We start from the raw sequence: 18,251 nt of genomic DNA, 5'->3' as shown, positions 1-18,251 counted from the left end.
ATGACTGACGTCATATCCTCAGTCTTTTCTTGCCCCAGATGTCAGAAGACCCTAAAAAGACAAGGCCAAAACCAAAAACTCCAAACATTCCTGCACCAAAAATATATACAATATATACAAAATTACCAGAGTATAACCTCACCTACACAACCACCCCTAAACACAGAGGGGAAGGAGGGAGGGTAAATTGGACTGCAGCAATGTGGATCCTCGAACATCTACATTTATGGTAGGTACAAAACTGTACTATGTTCTTCATTCCACATTGCTGCAGTCCTAACTATTGGGTAGAATCCCAAAGCAGAGGTAAGGGAGGCTGGCAAATCATAAGGAAGCAGGAGCTGACAACATGCCTTGCAAAATAGCTGTGGCAAAACCAGCCCTAGATTTAGAGTAGAGAGGAAGGTGATAATGCTTAGAGAAAGTATGCACTGAACTCCAAGTAGCTGCCTCCAAAATATCCTTAGTTGCCACCCCCTTAGAAATGCTGTAGAAGTGGCAGTAGCCCTAGTGGAATGAGGCCTAATCCCAGCTGGAATCTCCTTGCCATGATGGGAATAACAAAATGCAATGCAAAACCCAATCCACTTAGAAATAGTTTGTTTTGACACAGGCTTGCCCTGAGAACTCAAAGCAAAAGAAACAAACAACTGCTGAGACTGCCTAAAATCCTTAGTCCTGCTTAAATAATAACGCAATTGCCTGTGTACATCTAAAGTGTGCAAAAATCTTTTCCCCTTTATTTTGGGGATCTGCATAAAAAGTTGGCAAATGAATAGTTTGGTTTAAAGCCACACTAGAAACCACCTTAGGCATAAAGGAAGGATTAGTACGTAATGATACCCTATCCTTATGAAAAATCAAAAAAGGCTCTACCGCCATAAGGGCCTGCAATTCAGAAACCCTTCTTGCAGAAGTAATGGCCAACAAAAAAGCAGTCTTCCATGACAAGTATTTCAATTCAGCAGTAGCCGCAGGCTCAAAAGGTTGTAGAGTAAGTTTCTCCAACACAAAATTGAGATCCCAAGCAGGAGTAGGAGCTCTACGTGGGGGTCTTATATTCTTTGCCCCTCTAAGAAATTGCTTGAACAAAGGGTGCGAAAACAATGGTGGGTCACAATCATAGTGAGCTGAAATTGCTGCAGCATGAATCTTAATGGAAGAGAAAGACAAACCTTTGTCCAATAACTCAGTAAGATATTGAAGAGCCACACTCAAATTAGGCTCAGAAATCTCCAAATTGTTTGCTGCACTCCAAAATAAAAATCTCTTCCATTTTTCTGCGTACACTTTCCTTGTACTAGGTCTTCTGGCTTCCATAATCACATTTAAAACTTGTTGAGGAAGTTGAGACCTGCTGTGTTTCAAAACAGAATATGCCAGGCTGTTAGATGAAGAGAGTGAAGCTTGACATTGAGCAGGTGACCGTCCCTCTGAGACAACAGGTGTGGAATCAAAGGTAAAGGCCATGGAGGCTTCCTTACCAGACTCCTCAGTAATGGGTACCAGTGTTACCGAGGCCAATCTGGAGCTATTAAAATCATCCTTGGCTTGTCTAGTCTGACCTTTAGGAGCACCTTTGGGAGAAGAGGTAGAGGTGGAAAGGCATACACATGAAATTTTTCCAACTGAAAGAAAGAGCATCCACTTTCCAAGCTGTGTGATGAAACCTCTTTGTGCAAAACTTTGGCAGCTGGTGGTTTAGTGGAGAAGCGAACAGATCTATGTCTGGAGTTCCCCATGACACTGTCAATTTTCGAAATACATGAAGATCCAGTTTCCACTCGTGGGGATCCATGATTTGTCTGCTTAACACATCTGCTAAGGAGTTCTGTGCTCCCGGCAGAAACCTTGCCTGAAGAGTTAGTTGCAAGCTGAGCGCAGTCTCCCATAAAATCATTGCTTGCCTGCACAACGGTAAGAATGTGTTCCCCTTGTTTGTTGATGTACCACATGACAGTTGTGTTGTCTGTTAGAATCAACACCTGCCCTGGAAGAAGTAACTCCTTGAAAGCCATTAATGCAAACTGGACTGCTAACATCTCTTTCATGTTGATATGTAGATGCTGTAGTCTGGCAGGCCACTTGTCTTGTATCCACTTTCCATTTAGATGAGCTCCCCAAGCAATGTCTGAGGCATCTGTCGTTAGAATCTGACTCGCCTCTGGCCGGGTCACAGAGAGTCCCTTGTTTAGGTGACATTCCTCGGCCCACCACAAAAATTCCTTTTGAATGCAAGGTATTATTTGAATGACAGTGTCCAAATCCTGGCAGTGCTGTGTCCATACATTTCTGAGATACCATTGCAGCTTCCTCATATGCAGTTTGGCATTGGGAAGCACCAGAATACAAGATGCCATGAACCCTAAGGCTTGAAGGACTGTCCTTGCAGTCAGCCCGGACTGAAGAGATAGTTGATGGAAGTAACTGGAAAGATTCTTTTGTTTGTCCGGGGTTAAAAAGGCCATCTGGGCTGCTGTATTCAGTCTCACACCCAGAAAACACATGTCTTGAGAGGGTACTAGACTGGACTTTATTTCGTTCACAGAATACCCTAGGCATCTTAGCACTGCTATCACAAATTCCAAATGTTGTAAAAGGTTTTCCTTTTCTTGAGCCAGAATCAGGCAGTCATCCAAGTAAGGATAGATTTGAATTCCTTTTAGCCTGAAGTAAGCTATCACTGGAGCCAGAACCTTTGTGAATACTCTGGGCAGTAGATAAGCCAAAGGGCAATGCAGAGAACTGATAATGAGAATTTCCAGCTCAGCAGATACTTCCTGCAACGTAGTCTGATAGGCACATGAAGGTAAGCTTCCTTGAGATCTAAAGTTACCATCCAGTGATCTTTGCCCAGCAGAGGTAAAAGCTGTTGTAACGTCAACATTTTGAACTTGGGAATGTCCAGATAAGTGTTGAGGATAGATAAATCCAAAATTGGTCTCCACGTGTTCCCCTTCTTGGTACTAGGAACAGGCGAGAATAAAATCGAGGCCCCTTTCTGGTACAGGAACTGGCTGAATGGCCCTATTTGGAGCAACAGAGAAATTTGCTTGTGAGCCTCTTTTCTTTGTAGAGGAGGAATGTCTGGCATGCCTTTGAAAGGAGGCAAGGTATGGAAATAAAACCTGTAACCGTGGTGAATGATATCCAAAACCCATCTGTCTTGGGTAATTAAATCCCAATTTTCTTTGAGAAGAGCCAGCCTTCCTCCCAAAGGTGCTGCCAGGCGAGAATGTACTGGCAGCTGAAAAGGTAGGTCATTGGGTCTGTTTACGAAAGGACTGACCCTGCCCTCACCAGAAGTCTGAGCAGGTGAACTCCCTGTTCTAGGCCTAAAAGAACCTTGAGCTCTGCCCCTACCACGTCTAGACCTACCCCTAGACTGGGAATCATAAGCAGGATATGTCCATCCCTTAGCAGGCCAATTTCTACTAAACTTCGGAGGCTGCACCTGCAAAAAATCCTTAACAGTTTGCATAGACTTAGCCTTGTCCTCCATTTTCTTTAAAACTGCTTCCACAGGCGAACCAAACAACACATCAGACTGTAAAGGAGCATCCAAAATCCTTGTTTTAACATGCTCAGCTAAATTCTGATCTCTCAACCAGGCGTGCCTACGAAGAACAGAACCAGTGGCAGCCACCCTCGAGGAGGCCTGCACAGCATCAAAACCACACTGCAAAGAATGCTTACCCACCTGTTCAGACACATGAACTAAATCCTGCAACTCTTTACACTCAATACCTTCTGCCAGAGCATCCACCTTAGACTTCAATTGTGAAAGGAGATAATTCTGATATTTTAACATATGAAACTGACAATTCAACGCCCTCATGGCTAAAGTGGAAGAAGTGTACACTTACTTTCCCCATCTATCCAAAGCCCTTGCCTCTTTATCAGGAGGAACAGGATTTTTAACAACAGAAGCCTTCACACCTTTAGGCCCCTGAGAGACAGTTTCCGGATCTGCCCTAGGACTCTTAAAAAGATACTTATGAGCCTCAGGCACCCTATAGTACCTATCCGGTTTAACTGGGGCAGGAGGCAAAGAATCAGGATTCAGGGAAGCCTCTGCAAAAACATCTTCCACCACATTCAGAACAGGAGGTATAGCTAAAGGCCTATGCTGGGGTAAAAACAAGAATTCCCTAAGCCTCTTCCTGGAATCAGAGAAATCCTGACCTTCCCATTTAAAATGCTCCCTCATGGAATGCAGAGTCTCTGAAAATGAAAAATCCTCAAGAGGAGAAGCTGAAGGAGTAGAATCATCCACATCTGAATCAGAATAAGGAGGATACTCCTGCAAGTCTTCAGCCGAAGACTCAGAAGCCTCCGAACATTGCTCAAAACTCTCAAACTCAGGTTCCACCCTAGGCCTCTTATCAGGAGGGGGCATAGAACCTCTAATCATAGTAATCAAATCCTCTGCCATTTTAAGCATATGTTTCTTAGGCAAAGACCCTGAAGCAGTAGGAGAAACCCCCACTGAAGCTAAACTTGGCCTGCCTCTCAAAGAGGCCTTGGAAACAGAAGGTGAGGCCCTAACCACCTTAGGAAGAGAGGGAAGAACAGCCACCTGAGAAGCCCCTTCAGCCTGGCCTACTTCCTGAGAGGACACATCCTGTAACAGTAAAGTCTCTCCCTGAGACTCCAAAGAAACTCCTGGCAGAACCTCCGGCTCAACTGAGCCTTCTAAAGAACCGACGTCCGGGACTGTCGGTTCTTCCACTCTAGGCTTTGCTGCTTTGTCCTTGCGCTTTTTGGCGGGCGTCGGAGCATCCGGCGGCATTTTATAATTACAACGCTTCCCAAAACTAACCTGGCACAGTCTAACCTTCTCTTAATAGTGCGTTTGTTAAATCTAGCACAAGAGCGGCATCCAACAACGTCGTGCTCAGGCCCTAAACAAGGTATACACAAAGTATGGTAATCCCTATGAGGTATCTGTTTCCCACAAGAAATACAGTTATTCACTTTTTCTGACATCCGGTTAAATACTGAGGCAAGAAAAACCAAAATATTCCCCAACGGGGTACTTAGCCAACTTTGATTCGGTCTGAAACTCTGACTTCAGAAACTTTCAGAACGCCAACCTGCACTCGCAAAACTGCTTCTGCATTGGACCATGCGGCAAAAAAGACTGAGGATATGACGTCGGTCATGCACATTAGTACCCTGACGTACTGACGTCAGTCTAATGCGCCTTGACCGACGTCAGCCATATACTTTGGTATTCGGGCCGACTGGGACAGCGGACTACCCAATAGTTAGGACTGCAGCAATGTGGAATGAAGAACATCCTATTCATTGCCCAAGACTTTACTGGGAGGATGGGTAGTTGAACTTTCCACTGCCAGTTCCATTTTTGTGGCCACCTCTACCACCATGGCATCTACCAGCAATCCCTTTGCCCAGAACTGATAGTTCTCAGGTGCAGTTAGAATTCTGTCTGGCCTCTTGGGGAAGGGGTTCCATGGTGTTAGAACCTTCCACACCCACTGCAAGATCAACTTAATGAGCTCGTCAGCAGGTGGAGTTACCCAAGAGGTAGATGGTCGAGCGCCAAAAGCTTCCGGGTACAGTGACTCCTCCAAACAGGGCTTTTGGGACGTCCAGCTATTCCTCTGTTTAAGGACGTCTCCAAAGAAGACATCTTCCAGGGGTGACCGTGAAGAACCCTCTCCCTCGTCAAAATCAATGTTCTCTGTGATGGATTCCTCAGGGGAACCTAAACGTTTCCTCTTACACTTCCTCTTCTGAGGAACCTCCTCAGTGGGATGATCTGGTGAGGTATTAGAAGAGGACAAAACCTGAACAGGTGACTCCTGTGGTTTCGGCACTTGCTTTCCAAGTATTGGGATTGGTTGATGCTCTGGATGAGGGGAGGGATCGGGGAACTGCTCTGACAGGGGAAGAGCCAACTAGATGGCCACAGTGAACAGGGCCTGTGCCATGTTTTGGAAGTCTGGTCCCCCCAAAGAGGGAAGGGGGCCCAGAACCGAGAAAGACAGCCACAGAACAGTGGTCACACCCGGCTCTGAAGAAACCGCCCCCAAAGCTGGGGTAGAGCTAACAAGGTGCAAAAACAGCTCCAAAAACACCAAAGTCCCACCCCTCAGAACAGACAGCATAGCCTCAACCCAGAGAATTCTCCAGATCCGGCAGAGCCAAAGAACTCTGTACAAATCAGAACCAGAGATGAAGATCTTGTTGGGGCCAAAACAGTCTGCATTGCTTTGTCTTGTGTAGCTAGTTAAGACAAAGTGGCTCGGGTGTTCATTTATATACTTTATTACGTACAAACACATCACGCTTGATAGCAGCAACATCAAATGTAAACAAAGTGACAGATTACTACACATACATAAATACATGCTTACACCTATGCAGCTCGCTACAAGCCCTGGAATGTGCTAGAAAGGTTCTGGGTTTCACTGAAGTTGAGGCTGTAGTTACTCCACCTTTTGGCCTATATCTTTTAACCACGTACTGCATACTATCAACATTAGCTTTGGAAAGCATGCATTTCTCATTTTTAAGCATATTTGTGTGCTTTTCTGTGAGCCTGTACATTTGACAAACCTCTATGGCCTTATTAAAAGTAAAATCACTGTCGAGAAACAAAATCTTTCTCACTGCATCATCTTTCATACCACACACAAGCCTGCCTTAACAACTCATCTCTTAAATCACCAAATCTGCACGTTTTAGCCTTATTTCTCAAGTCAGTTATATATGCTGCAACAGTTTCATCAGGCTTTTGAGCTCATGTAAATTTAGTGCTTTTCCATTGTAATACTCATTTGGGGGTTACACATTTCTCTAAATTTATGTTTTAAGCACTTTGGATCTTTCCTTGTTTCAGCCGGTACCACTACATGGTAGTCTTCCTCTTCTCTGCATACACAGAAGTTGCATACACAAATGAACGTTCTTTTTCAATGGCTTCTGAGCCAACTAAATTAATGCGTCGTTGTCAGAATATGCAGCCTGTATGAAAATATCATACCCCTGCTCGAATAATCTCCAATTTTCTGCAATATTATTATCAAACACAAGTGAAGCAGGTCTGCAAAATCCTTCCGCAATGCCAACAAAGTATGCTTAGACACAATGAAAAATATGGCCCTTGTAATTATGTACGAACATGCACACATACCAGGTACTTGTAATATCATTCGAATGCACAAGGAACTCTTCGAAATACTGTACTTTGTGAAATATTCTTTGAAACAGCTGTGTTTTGCGAAATTGTGCTCTAATACTGCACAAACTTGCGAACACTTTGTACACTTTGGATATTTTGAACATCTTTGGTTAATGCAGCACATAGCAAAAAAATATGGTCATTTTCCTCGTTTTATTTTATGCAATTCAGATATCGTTTTCAAACACTTTCATAACTCTTTTGAATACCTTTTATGCTGCAGTTTTAGATATTTCGTTTAACTAGAAATTTATTTTGAGCGCTCTGAGTGCTTCATTTTATATTTGTTGAGTAAAAAATCATTTAAGCGAATTTTAGTACTTGGAATTCGTTTCTGACCTGTTTTGCAAGTTGCTTGGGCAGTAGGGATGATCCACTCCTGTATATTCCTCCAAATACAACTGAGTGCACCATCATTAAAAAGAGTGGTTAAGAAGTCAAGCACCAAAGGGAGAGGAACTGTGAAAAGGTTTAGGCCTTGCCGGTCCGCCCACAAAGAGAACCGCTTCCACTTGCTACGGTAGACTTTCCTAGTGGATGGCTTGTGAGCTGCCACCAGGATGGCCTTAACAGGGGACGAAATACCGGGAGTCCTGATCAGGAGTGGAACTGGAGCAGCCAAGCGGTCAGCTTGAGGTTGTCCAGGTTCGGAGGAGATAGATGGGATGGATGAGAAATCAGATCCGGAATGGGATCTAGAATCCAAGGAGGATTCACTGAGTGAGACCTTAGGAAGGGGAACCAGATCTGTCGAGGCCAAAAGGGAGCAATGAGGATCATTCTGCATCCCAACCGAGAGGCTTTCTGAAGAACTTGGAGCATCAGAGGCAAGGGGATAAGCATAAAGAAGACCGGGTGGCCAAGCATGCACCAGAGCGTCTCTTGGAGAACCTCCGGAGGAGGTATCAGGCGAAAAACTGTCGCATTTGGTGTTTGAGGGAGGCAAAAGATCGCAACAAGGAGTTCCCCACTGTGCGAAGATGCGTTCCGCTACCTGAGTATTGAGAGACCACTCGTGGGGGTGAGAATGGTGCGACTGAGTTTGTCCGCCAGGATGTTGGACCGACCGAATATGCGTTGCTATGAAAGCGGTTGGTGGAGATTGCCCATTCCACACTCTCATGGCTTCTCGACAAAGGGTAAGACCTGGTTCCTCCCTGTTTGTTGATATACCAGACAACAGACATGTTGTCCGATTGAATCATAATTGTTCCCAAGGGAAGAAAGGCCTGAAGTGCTAGCAACGCTAAGAGCACTGCTCTCATCTCTAGGACATTGATATGCAGCAAGGTCTCTGAATCGTCCCACGTGCCTTGGACCGTCCGGCCTGCAAAATGTCCCCCCCACCCGAGGCGGGGCGTCCGTGGACACCATGGCGAGAGGGGGAGAGGCACAAAAGGGGCAGCCTCCGTGGAGATCTGGAGAGTGTAGCCACCACAGGAGGGACCACCTGCATGCTTTGCTGATCGCAATGGGATGATGCATAGGAAGAGCAAGACCACTGAACCATGAGAGTCCATTGAAGGATACGCATATTGAACCTGGCGAGAGGAAGCAGTCGCTGCCGCCATGGACCCTAGGGCCCTCAGGATCAACTCCGCGAATGAATTTGAGTGGAGAATGGCCCGCACCTGGAGCTGTAGGCTTTGCACTCTGTCCACTGTGAGGAAGGCTCTCAGTCTCCTCGTGTCTAACCTGGCACCTATAAAATCTATGAGCTGAGTGGGTGCTAGGTTGGATTTTTTTGTGTTTATCGTGATGCCCAGGCGTGGAGCAAGATGGAGAAAGGAGTCTCGCCAAGAGAAGTAGATGCCTTGCTGGGCGGTGAGAAGCCAGTCGTCCAGGTAAGGAAAGACCTGCACCCCTGAAGCCTCAGGTGGGCGCTACCACTGCTAATACTTTGGTGAACACCCTGGGGGCTGTGGTGAGACCAAAGGGAAGGACCCGGAATTGGTAGTGACTGGCTCCCAGCCGGAAGCGGAGAAACCTCCTGGAGCGCCTGTCCATTAGTATGTGGTAGTACGCATCCTTGAGGTCTATGGAGCACATCCAGTGATTTTCTCCCAGAAGGGGGAGAATAGACTGCAACGTGACCATTCGGAACTTCTCCTTGGGAACTGCTAGGTTCAAGAGTGAAAGGTCTAAAATTGGTCTTAGATCCCCCGTCTTTTTTGGCACTAAAAATAACCTGGAGTAGAACCCTGATCCGATCTGGTCTGGGGGGACGGGCTGGATGGCTCTTTTCTTTAGCAGATGGCCAATTTCTGCCAAAGCGGCCTCCCACTGACCGGTGGAACGTCGGGAGGGACTTCAATTTTGGCAAGTGAAGAAAGGGGATACGGTATCCTCTGGATATAATCTGGAGAACCCAGCGGTCTGATGTTATGGACTCCCATGCCGCTAGGTGCTCTGAAAAACGTCCCCCGACTGCCTCCAAAGTGGAGCAGCCGAGCAACCCCTCAGGGCTGCTGCGCAGGCTGTTCAGAGAAGGGTTCTCTGGACCCGAAGTTCCTAGGAGCCCCTCTGCCCCTAGGGCGGCGTCCTCCCTGTCCTCCTCTGCCACGGAAGGACTGGTTGTCCGGAGCAGGCTGGGATTGCTGCGACTTCCGGAACCACATCTTCTTCTGACCCTTTTGGTTCCTAGAATAGGGCCTCTGGGGTGCAGAGAAGCGGATTCTGACGGCAGACAGCGTCTTCCCGTCCTTCTCGCTCTGGGTCAAAGTGTCGCGAACAGTTTTGCCAAAGAAGGCAGAACCATCGAAGGGTTCAAATGGCCTTGAAGGGCTCTGAGAAATCGCAATGACGGAGCCAGGCCTGACGTCTAGTAACTAGGCCTGCCCCTGCGGCTCTAGCGGCACCTTCCGTAGCATGGGACAGTAGCCGCATAGAGGTATTAGTGACAGACCTGAGAGTGGCCATGCGGGTGGAGTGCAGCACTTTGTCCTCCTCCGACATGGACTCTGGGGGGGATGCAGCGTATTCTTTTATAAGATCGCGCTGCATCCTAATCACGTGTACCAGGTAGTTCAGCGCCCTCACAGAGAAGGTCGCTGAACTAAACATCCGCTTCCTCAAGCGGTCCATCATCCGAGACTCCTTGCTCGGGGGATGGACTGAGGGACTCTCCTGAGCAAGTTCCCTCTTGGTGGCCACCGCCGTCAACATGGCATATACCGGAGGCCCCTTACTCCAATGGGCACGGTCAGCCGGGGGACTGAGAATACGGTCGGGCCTTTTTGGGATTGGCTCCACGGTCTGGTGGTAATGAGGTCCACCAGGGGGTCGGAAGGAGGGGACACCCAAGAGGTAGACGGGCCCGCTTCAAATAACTCCAAGAACACGGACTCGTCCGAGGAAGACTTGGGGGCAGACCACCCCCCCCCTTATGCGGAGCATTTCCATGATGTCTCCAAATGAGACATCCTCGGGGGGTGACCTTGGGGAGCCTTCCCCTTCCTCCAAATCCGTGTCTTCTGTGAGAGACTTGGGGGAGTGAATGTGCCTCCTTTTGCACGTATGTTTGCGGGGAACATCCTCCGGGGGGCTGTCAGAGGACTCCTCGCAAACAGTGACCTGTTCCAGGGGAACAGCTTGGGGCAAAGGAGCGGGCTGTCCCAAGGGCCGGATGGTGGAAGCCTGACCCAGTGCAGATGGAGCGCGGGACGGAGCCGAAGCAAGTGCCGGGGGTCCGGAGACCCTCCACAGGGCCCTCACCACTACATCAAAAGCCGAAGGGGAGCCTACCTCGACCAAAGGATCAGACAATCGGCTCCCCCTCGGATCCGAGGAGTGGATCAGAGCCGGCGCTGAAGCACTCTGATCCGAAGGGACAGTGCGCTCAGACACAGACGGCGCCGAAGGAGCACTGATCCCCCCGGATCCGAAGCTCGGATCCAGGCTCCGAGAGGTCGGATCCGAAGCACTCTAGGGCAGGGTCGGATCCGAAGTACCAAGTACTATCGGCGCCGACCCACCCCGCTCGGCTGCTCGGCTCCAACTGCTCCGAACCCGGTAGCGGGTCAGAGAAGGAGCAATTGGCTTGAAAAGGGTCGAGCTCCCCAGAGGAGGGGAGGCAAGAGCACTCCCATCTGCATCTGGGCCTGGATGAACCTTCTCATCATCCGGTCCAGATCAGCGTCTGACAGGCTATAGGTTGATCTCGACAAGGCTACCGAGGTAGGCCTTGAGTGCCTCCTGGATAGCCTCGACGGAGATCGGGTCTCCTCCTACTCAGGTCCCGGTGAAAAACACACAGGAGACCGGAGCCGAGGAGGGGGAGAGCCAGCAGACAAGGAGACCGGAGGAGAAGCCCGCTTGGCTGGCGGGGACGAAACAGAGGTCTCGGCCCGCCGCTTATGGTGCTTCTCCCTCCGGTCCTTCTTTCTAGCTTCCCTCTCCTCCGAACCACTACAGGGAGGTTGAGTCCCAGGAGGAGGAGGGGAAGCTGGAGAGGAGACAACCTTAGAAACGGTTACCCCCGAAGGAGCGGAGGCCGGAGCCAAGTCCGGTGGCAAAAGACCCGCGAAGACAAGCTTGGACCTCCGCTCCTTCAATGCCCTGGGGTTGAACCCTGCACAAATGGAACATCCAGAAGTGAGGTGTTCAACCCCAAGGCATCTAACGCACCGAGTGTGGCCATCAGCCGGGGAAAGCTTATGGCCACACTCGGAGCACTTAGAAAACCCTGTTTTGGGTTGTTCAGACATCCCAAAGTACACAAACAAAGTTACTTAAACCAGGGTAAAAGCAAAAGTAACTAAAGCACACACAGGCCCAAACACACACTACGCTACCAGCGAGGGGAGGGAAAGTAAAAATAAATTTAAAACACTAAAAAATATAATCAAGAAATAGGGAAACCTAAACTTTCTCACAACTTTCACACAAAATTACAAATTTAAACACTGTAAACACTAGAAAACTGCACTTAGCTGAAGAGCTTAGGAACACAAATCTGGTCACCAGCGCGGCAAACAAGATCTGAGGTCATGTAGGGAGAGCAGGGCATTATGGGTGAGGGGAGGAGCTGAGAGCTTGGATCCATAGCTGGTAAACCATGCCGGTTCGGATCCGATGTCGGATCCATAACCCACAGGTTGCAGACAAATGAATCTCCTACTTCAGATCAAAATCTTTCTCACTGCATCATCTTTAATACCACACACAAGCCTGCCTTAACAACTCATCTCTTAAATCACCAAATCTGCACGTTTTAGCCTTATTTCTCAAGTCAGTTATATATGCTGCAAAAGTTTCACCAGGCTTTTGAGCTCGTGTAAATTTAATGCTTTTCCATTGTAATACTCATTTGGGGGTTACACATTTCTCTAAATTTATGTTTTAAGCACTTTGGATCTTTCCTTGTTTCAGCCGGTACCACTACATGGTGGTCTTCCTCTTCTCTGCATACACAGAAGTTGCATACACAAATGAACGTTCTCTTTCAATGGCTTCTGAGCCAACTAAATTAATGCGTCGTTGTCAGAATATGCAGCCTGTATGAAAATATCATACCCCTGCTCGAATAATCTCCAATTTTCTGCAATATTATTATCAAACACAAGTGAAGCAGGTCTGCAAAATCCTTCCGCAATGCCAACAAAGTATGCTTAGACACAATGAAAAATATGGCCCTTGTAATTATGTACGAACATGCACACATACCAGGTACTTGTAATATCATTCGAATGCACAAGGAACTCTTCGAAATACTGTACTTTGTGAAATATTCTTTGAAACAGCTGTGTTTTGCGAAATTGTGCTCTAATACTGCACAAACTTGCAAACACTTTGTACACTTTGGATATTTTGAACAACTTTGGTTAATGCAGCACATAGCAAAAAAATACGGTCATTTTCCTTGTTTTATTTTATGCAATTCAGATATCGTTTTCAAACACTTTCATAACTCTTTTGAATACCTTTTATGCTGCAGTTTCAGATATTTCGTTTAACTAGAAATTTATTTTGAGCGCTCTGAGTGCTTCATTTTATATTTGTTGAGTAAAAAAATCATTTAAGCGAATTTTAGTACTTGGAATTCGTTTCTGACCTGTTTTGCAAGTTGCTTGGGCAGTAGGGATGATCCACTCCTGTATATTCCTCCAAATACAACTGAGTGCCTCGTGGTCTTGACTCTGGATCCCATTCTGACACCATGTCTCTCATCTTGTGTAGCTAGTTAAGACAGAGGCTCAGGTGTACGTTTATATATTTTATAACATGCAAACACATCAAGATCGACAGTAGCAACATAAAATGTAAACTGGCTGACTACTACACATACAAACATGCTTACACCTCTGGAACCCACTACAAAATGGCAGTCTTACTTGCACGAGCTCAGTATTGATATACACATGCTCTCTCACTGGGAAGCTTCTTAAAAGATACATGCACACACTGATCTACAGTTAGCATCGGGAAACTCGGAGCTGGGATCTCCAAGGCCTCAGAGGAGGAAGACTAGGTGGGGTCCCAAAAAGAAGGGTTCTGGCACCAGAAGTGGCTGGAACAGAAGACATGCCTGAAAGTCCCCTCGTCACAAGCAGCTGATCCACCAACCTCACGCCAGGGTTGGGAGGGTGGCCTAATGGTTAAGGTGTTTGCCTTACAAACACAAGGTGCAGGGTTTGAGTCTCAAGGGATAATTGGCTTATCTTAAAATGGCTCACAAGGGCAGTTAGCTTAGTACTAATCTATGAACACATCCATTTCTGCCAGACTCTTGGTGCAGTGAATTGACTGGGTAGAGGGGGATTTTGGGTCTTTCCAGAAAGGGGCTAGGTAACTGACCAGCAAAAGGGTCTATGAATGGGGATTATCTGGTCCTAGGATAATCCAGGAAAGAAAATTCAGTGCTTTCAGATGGAACTGAAGACATCAGAGCCGAAATGGGAGACTGCAGCAAGGCTGTAGGTTTCATGGGCTGGTCTGACATCTGCGCCAACAATTTCAACACTGGAGGAGGAGACCCTTTTGATGCAGAGATCAGTACCAAAGCATTATTTGTACTAACTGTCAGTTCCTCACTTGTAGAAGGGAACTGAAGTTCTAAGTTTTTTGGTTGTCTGTGCCGAGAGAAAAGCTGGCATTGTTCAACTTCTCTTTTTAGGTTTATTAAGTTTTGAAAATGAGAAAGATGAGGCAAGTACAGTTATGTACACTTACAATAAATGTAGATGTTCGAGTGTATTCACTGTTGCAGTCATTACATTTGGGTAATCTGCTGGCAGGTTGCCCTCAGTCGGCCTGATTAACAAAGTCTTGGGTCCTGCGTCAGTTGCTGTCCCTTCTTCCATGACGTCAGGGGTATAAAACATGCAGCCGACGCCAAAAAATATACCTCCAAACAAAACAAATACACCAAAAAGGCTTTCAGGCATAGTAAAAGAAAGGACAGGTATAGTAAGAGAAAAACAGGGGGCTGGAGGGGTGGGTAACCAGGACTGCAACAGTGAATACACTCAAACCTCTATATTTATGGTAAGTGTACACAACTGTACTATGTTCTTCGTGTTTCACTGCTGCAGTCATTACATTTTGGTAGAATCCCAAAGCTATGGTTGGGAGGATGGACTTATACAGCATTAGGAGCAGCTATAAGGCCCTGCAGGACAGCAGTGGCAAAGCCTGCTCTGGATTTAGAGAAGAGAGGTAAATGGTATTGTTTGGTGAACGTATGAACTGAGCTCCATGTAGTAGCTTCTAGAATGTCTCTGGTAGGAACCACTCTGAGAAAGGCTGCAGAAGTAGATGCAGCCCTGGTGGAATGAGATCTGATCCCCTTGGGGACAGGTTTATCATGGTGCATACAGCAGAAACAAATACAATGGCTTATCCATTTGGAAACTGTCTGCTTTGAAATAACCTTTCCCTCTGCCCCTGCAGCAAATGCCACCAGTAATTATTCAGATTTTCTTAGAGATTTTGTCCTATTTAAGTAGAATCTGAGTTGTCTGTGTATATCCAATGAATGCAGAATCTGCTCACCCTTGTTCTGTGGATTTGGGAAGAAAGTTGGCAGATGAACTGTCTGATTAAGGGCCACACTAGATACCACTTTAGGCATAAAGGATGGATTGGTCCCGAGTGCCACCCTGTCAGAATAAAAAATAATGAAAGGCTCCACTGCCATAACAGCCAGTAGCTCTGAAATCCTTTTAGCTGAAGTGACTGCTAAAAGAAAAGCTGTTTTCCAAGAGAGAAATTTTAGGTCCACAGTAGCAGCTGGCTCAAAAGGAGGTAGAGTGAGTTTTTCCAAAACAAAATTGAGATTGTATGCAGGAGTTGGTACTCTCCTGGGAGGTCTTAATTTTTTTTGCCCCTCTGAGGTACTGCTTTAAGAGAGGATGAGAAAAGAGGGGAGGCTCTGTGTTGTAATGAGCTGAAATGGCAGAGGCATGGATTTTTATGGAAGAAAAAGATAGGCCCTTGTGAAGCATCTCAGTTAAGTACTGCAAAATCTGAGAAATATTGGGCATTGCTGTGCTTATTCCTTGTGCTTGGTTCCAGGCACATAATCTTTTCCATTTGTCAGCATTAGATTTTCTAGTACTAGGCCTTCTAGCCTCCAAAAATGACACCCATCACAGATTTGCTGAGAGATGTAACTGGTGAAATTAGTTGAGTAGCCATGCTGCAAGATTCAAAGTTTGGAGCGGAGTGTGCAGAATTTGATAGTTCTGCTGAGACAGTAGGTGAGGTGTCTGAGGCAGATACCACGGAGAAAGGTGCGACATATTGCGCAGGAGCGGGTAACAGTGTTGGCGATGCCAGTCTGGAGCAATCAGAATCATTTTTGTTTTTTCCTGACTTTTAGTAAGACCTTGGAGAGCAGAGGCAGAGGGGAAAGGCATAGACTGATAGGTTTTTCCAGCTGAAGGATAAGGCATCCACTTTCCAAGCTTTCTTTGTGATGAATTCTTGTGCAGAATTTGTCCAACTGATAGTTTTGGGGTGAGGCAAAAATCTATGTCTGGGCTCCCCCATTTGCGTGTCAACATGCTGAAGATTTGTGGATCCAGTTTCTATTCGTGTGGGTCTATAAGATTTCTGCTTAGTTAATTTGCCACAGTATTTTGCTTTCCTGGCAGGAACTGAGCTTGTAGATGTATTTGATAAATCAAGGCCATGCTCCACAATGCCATGGCTAGTCTGCAAAGTGGGTAGGAATGTGTACCCCCCTGCTTGTTTATGTACCACATGACTGTGGTGTTGTCTGTCTTTATCAGTAGTTGTCCTGGATGAAGACAGTTCTTGAAGGCTGTCAGAGCATTCTGTACAGCTAGCATCTCTTTCTGATTGATATGTAGGTGCATTTGATTTGGGCTCCATTGGTCCTGAATGCATCTCCCTGCCAGATACGCCCCCCAAGCATAGTCTGATGCGTCTGTAGTCTGGGTTTGGGCGGCAGGGGGTGGAATGAATGACAGTCCCTTGTTTTGGTGGCAGGCCTCTGCCCACCACAGCAACTCTAGTTGCAGGCAAGGAATAATAGCAATCATTGTTTCCAGGCTGTGACAATGTTGACTCCATAAGCTTTTTAGGTACCACTGAAGTTTCCTCATATGCAGTCTTGCATATGGAATTAGAAGATTGCAGGAGGCCATGAACCCCAAGGCCTGCAGAATTTGTCTTGCAGATAGCTGGGTTTTTGTGGCCACCTGTTTGAAATAGGTCATCAACTGAATTTGTTTTTCTGGGTTAAGGCAAGTCATCTGGGCAGTTGTATTCAAGCTTGCACCCAGGAATGTAATTACCTGAGAGGATACCAGTTGTGATTTATTTTCATTTACGGTGTACCCTAGACAAGTTAGAAGCCTTTTTGCAAATGCCACATGTTTTAGAAGAGTGTCTTTGCTTTCTGCCTGAATTAGACAGTTGTCAAGGTATGGATAAATTTGAATATTTCTTTGTCTGCAAAATGCAATTACTGGCGCCCTGGGATACTATATTTAAAACCTATTTGTCCTGGGTAATCAATTGCCAGTTTCGTGCATGAAATGCCAGTTTTTCCCCCAAAGGGGCAGCCAAAAGATAAGTGCTTGGTGATTGCAGTGGAAAGTCACTGAGACTGTTTACCATAGGAAGGTGCCTTGTTGCTTCCAGATTTGGAGGTGGAGGCACCCCACTGCTTTGTTCTAAAAGTTCCTTGCGACTGAAACCTGGAGCCTTTGGAATGTCTGGGTTTGGCCTGAGCGGCTCTAGTGGGTACTGGAAAGGACCAGGTCTTAGTAGGCCAGTGCCTACTAAACCTGGGGGGCTGCACTTGTAGGAAATCTTTCACAGTTTGCATAGATTTAGCTTTATCTTCAATCTTTTTCAAAACTTCTTCAGCCTCATTACCAAATAGACTGTCCTGTTGTAAAGGAGCATCCAACAATTTTGCTTTAATATGGTCAGGCAGACTTTGCTCCTTGAGCCAAGCATGCCTTCTTATCACAGATCCAGTTACAGCAGCCCTGCAAGAGGCCTCCAAGGAATCAAAACCACATTGCAAAGTATGCTTTCCAACTTGTTCAGCTGAATGCAATAAATCCTACAACTCTATTTTCCACACAGTCAGAAATCATCATCATCTTCTGTTTAAGTAAACCCATGACATGCTGTTGATATTTAAGCATATGAAATTGACAGTTTAAAGCCCTGATTGCCAAGGTTGCAGACGTGTAAACCTTCTTACCCCATCTATCCAGCGCCCTGGAATCTCCATCAGGAGGAGTAGGATTTTTAGCAGTAGAGGCCTTAATGCCCTTGGGACCCTGAGAAATGGTTTCAGGGTCAGCATTAGGGTTTTTAAAAAGGAATTTGTGGGAGGCAGGGAATCAGGAGTCATACCGGATTCTGAGAAATCATCAACAATGTCTAGAACAGGAGGTATAGCCAAAGGCCTATTTTGAGGAAGAAGAAAATCCCCAAGTCTCTTTTTAGATTCTGAGAAATTCTGACTCTCCCAGTGAAAGTGTTCCCTTAAGGTATGCAAAGTTTCTCCAAAAGAAAAATCCTCAGGAGGAGAAGCAGAAGGGATGGAATCTTCTGC

At 46.4% G+C, this 18,251-nt stretch overlaps 1 protein-coding gene across 1 annotated transcript in view; it reads right to left on the bottom strand.

Moving 5' to 3' along the window:
- The window catches only part of FKBP3 (FKBP prolyl isomerase 3), a gene marked incomplete in the record, with an annotated part of 570,007 nt that overhangs the window by 246,695 nt on the left and 305,061 nt on the right, over positions 1 to 18,251 (bottom strand).

Source organism: Protopterus annectens, chromosome 6.part0, assembly GCF_019279795.1.
Source record: "Protopterus annectens isolate FY-2018-M chromosome 6.part0, PAN1.0, whole genome shotgun sequence".
In the NCBI taxonomy this organism is placed as follows: domain Eukaryota; kingdom Metazoa; phylum Chordata; order Ceratodontiformes; family Protopteridae; genus Protopterus; species Protopterus annectens.
Note: the sequence above shows the minus strand (reverse complement) of the source record. Positions and strands in the feature narration are given on the sequence as shown.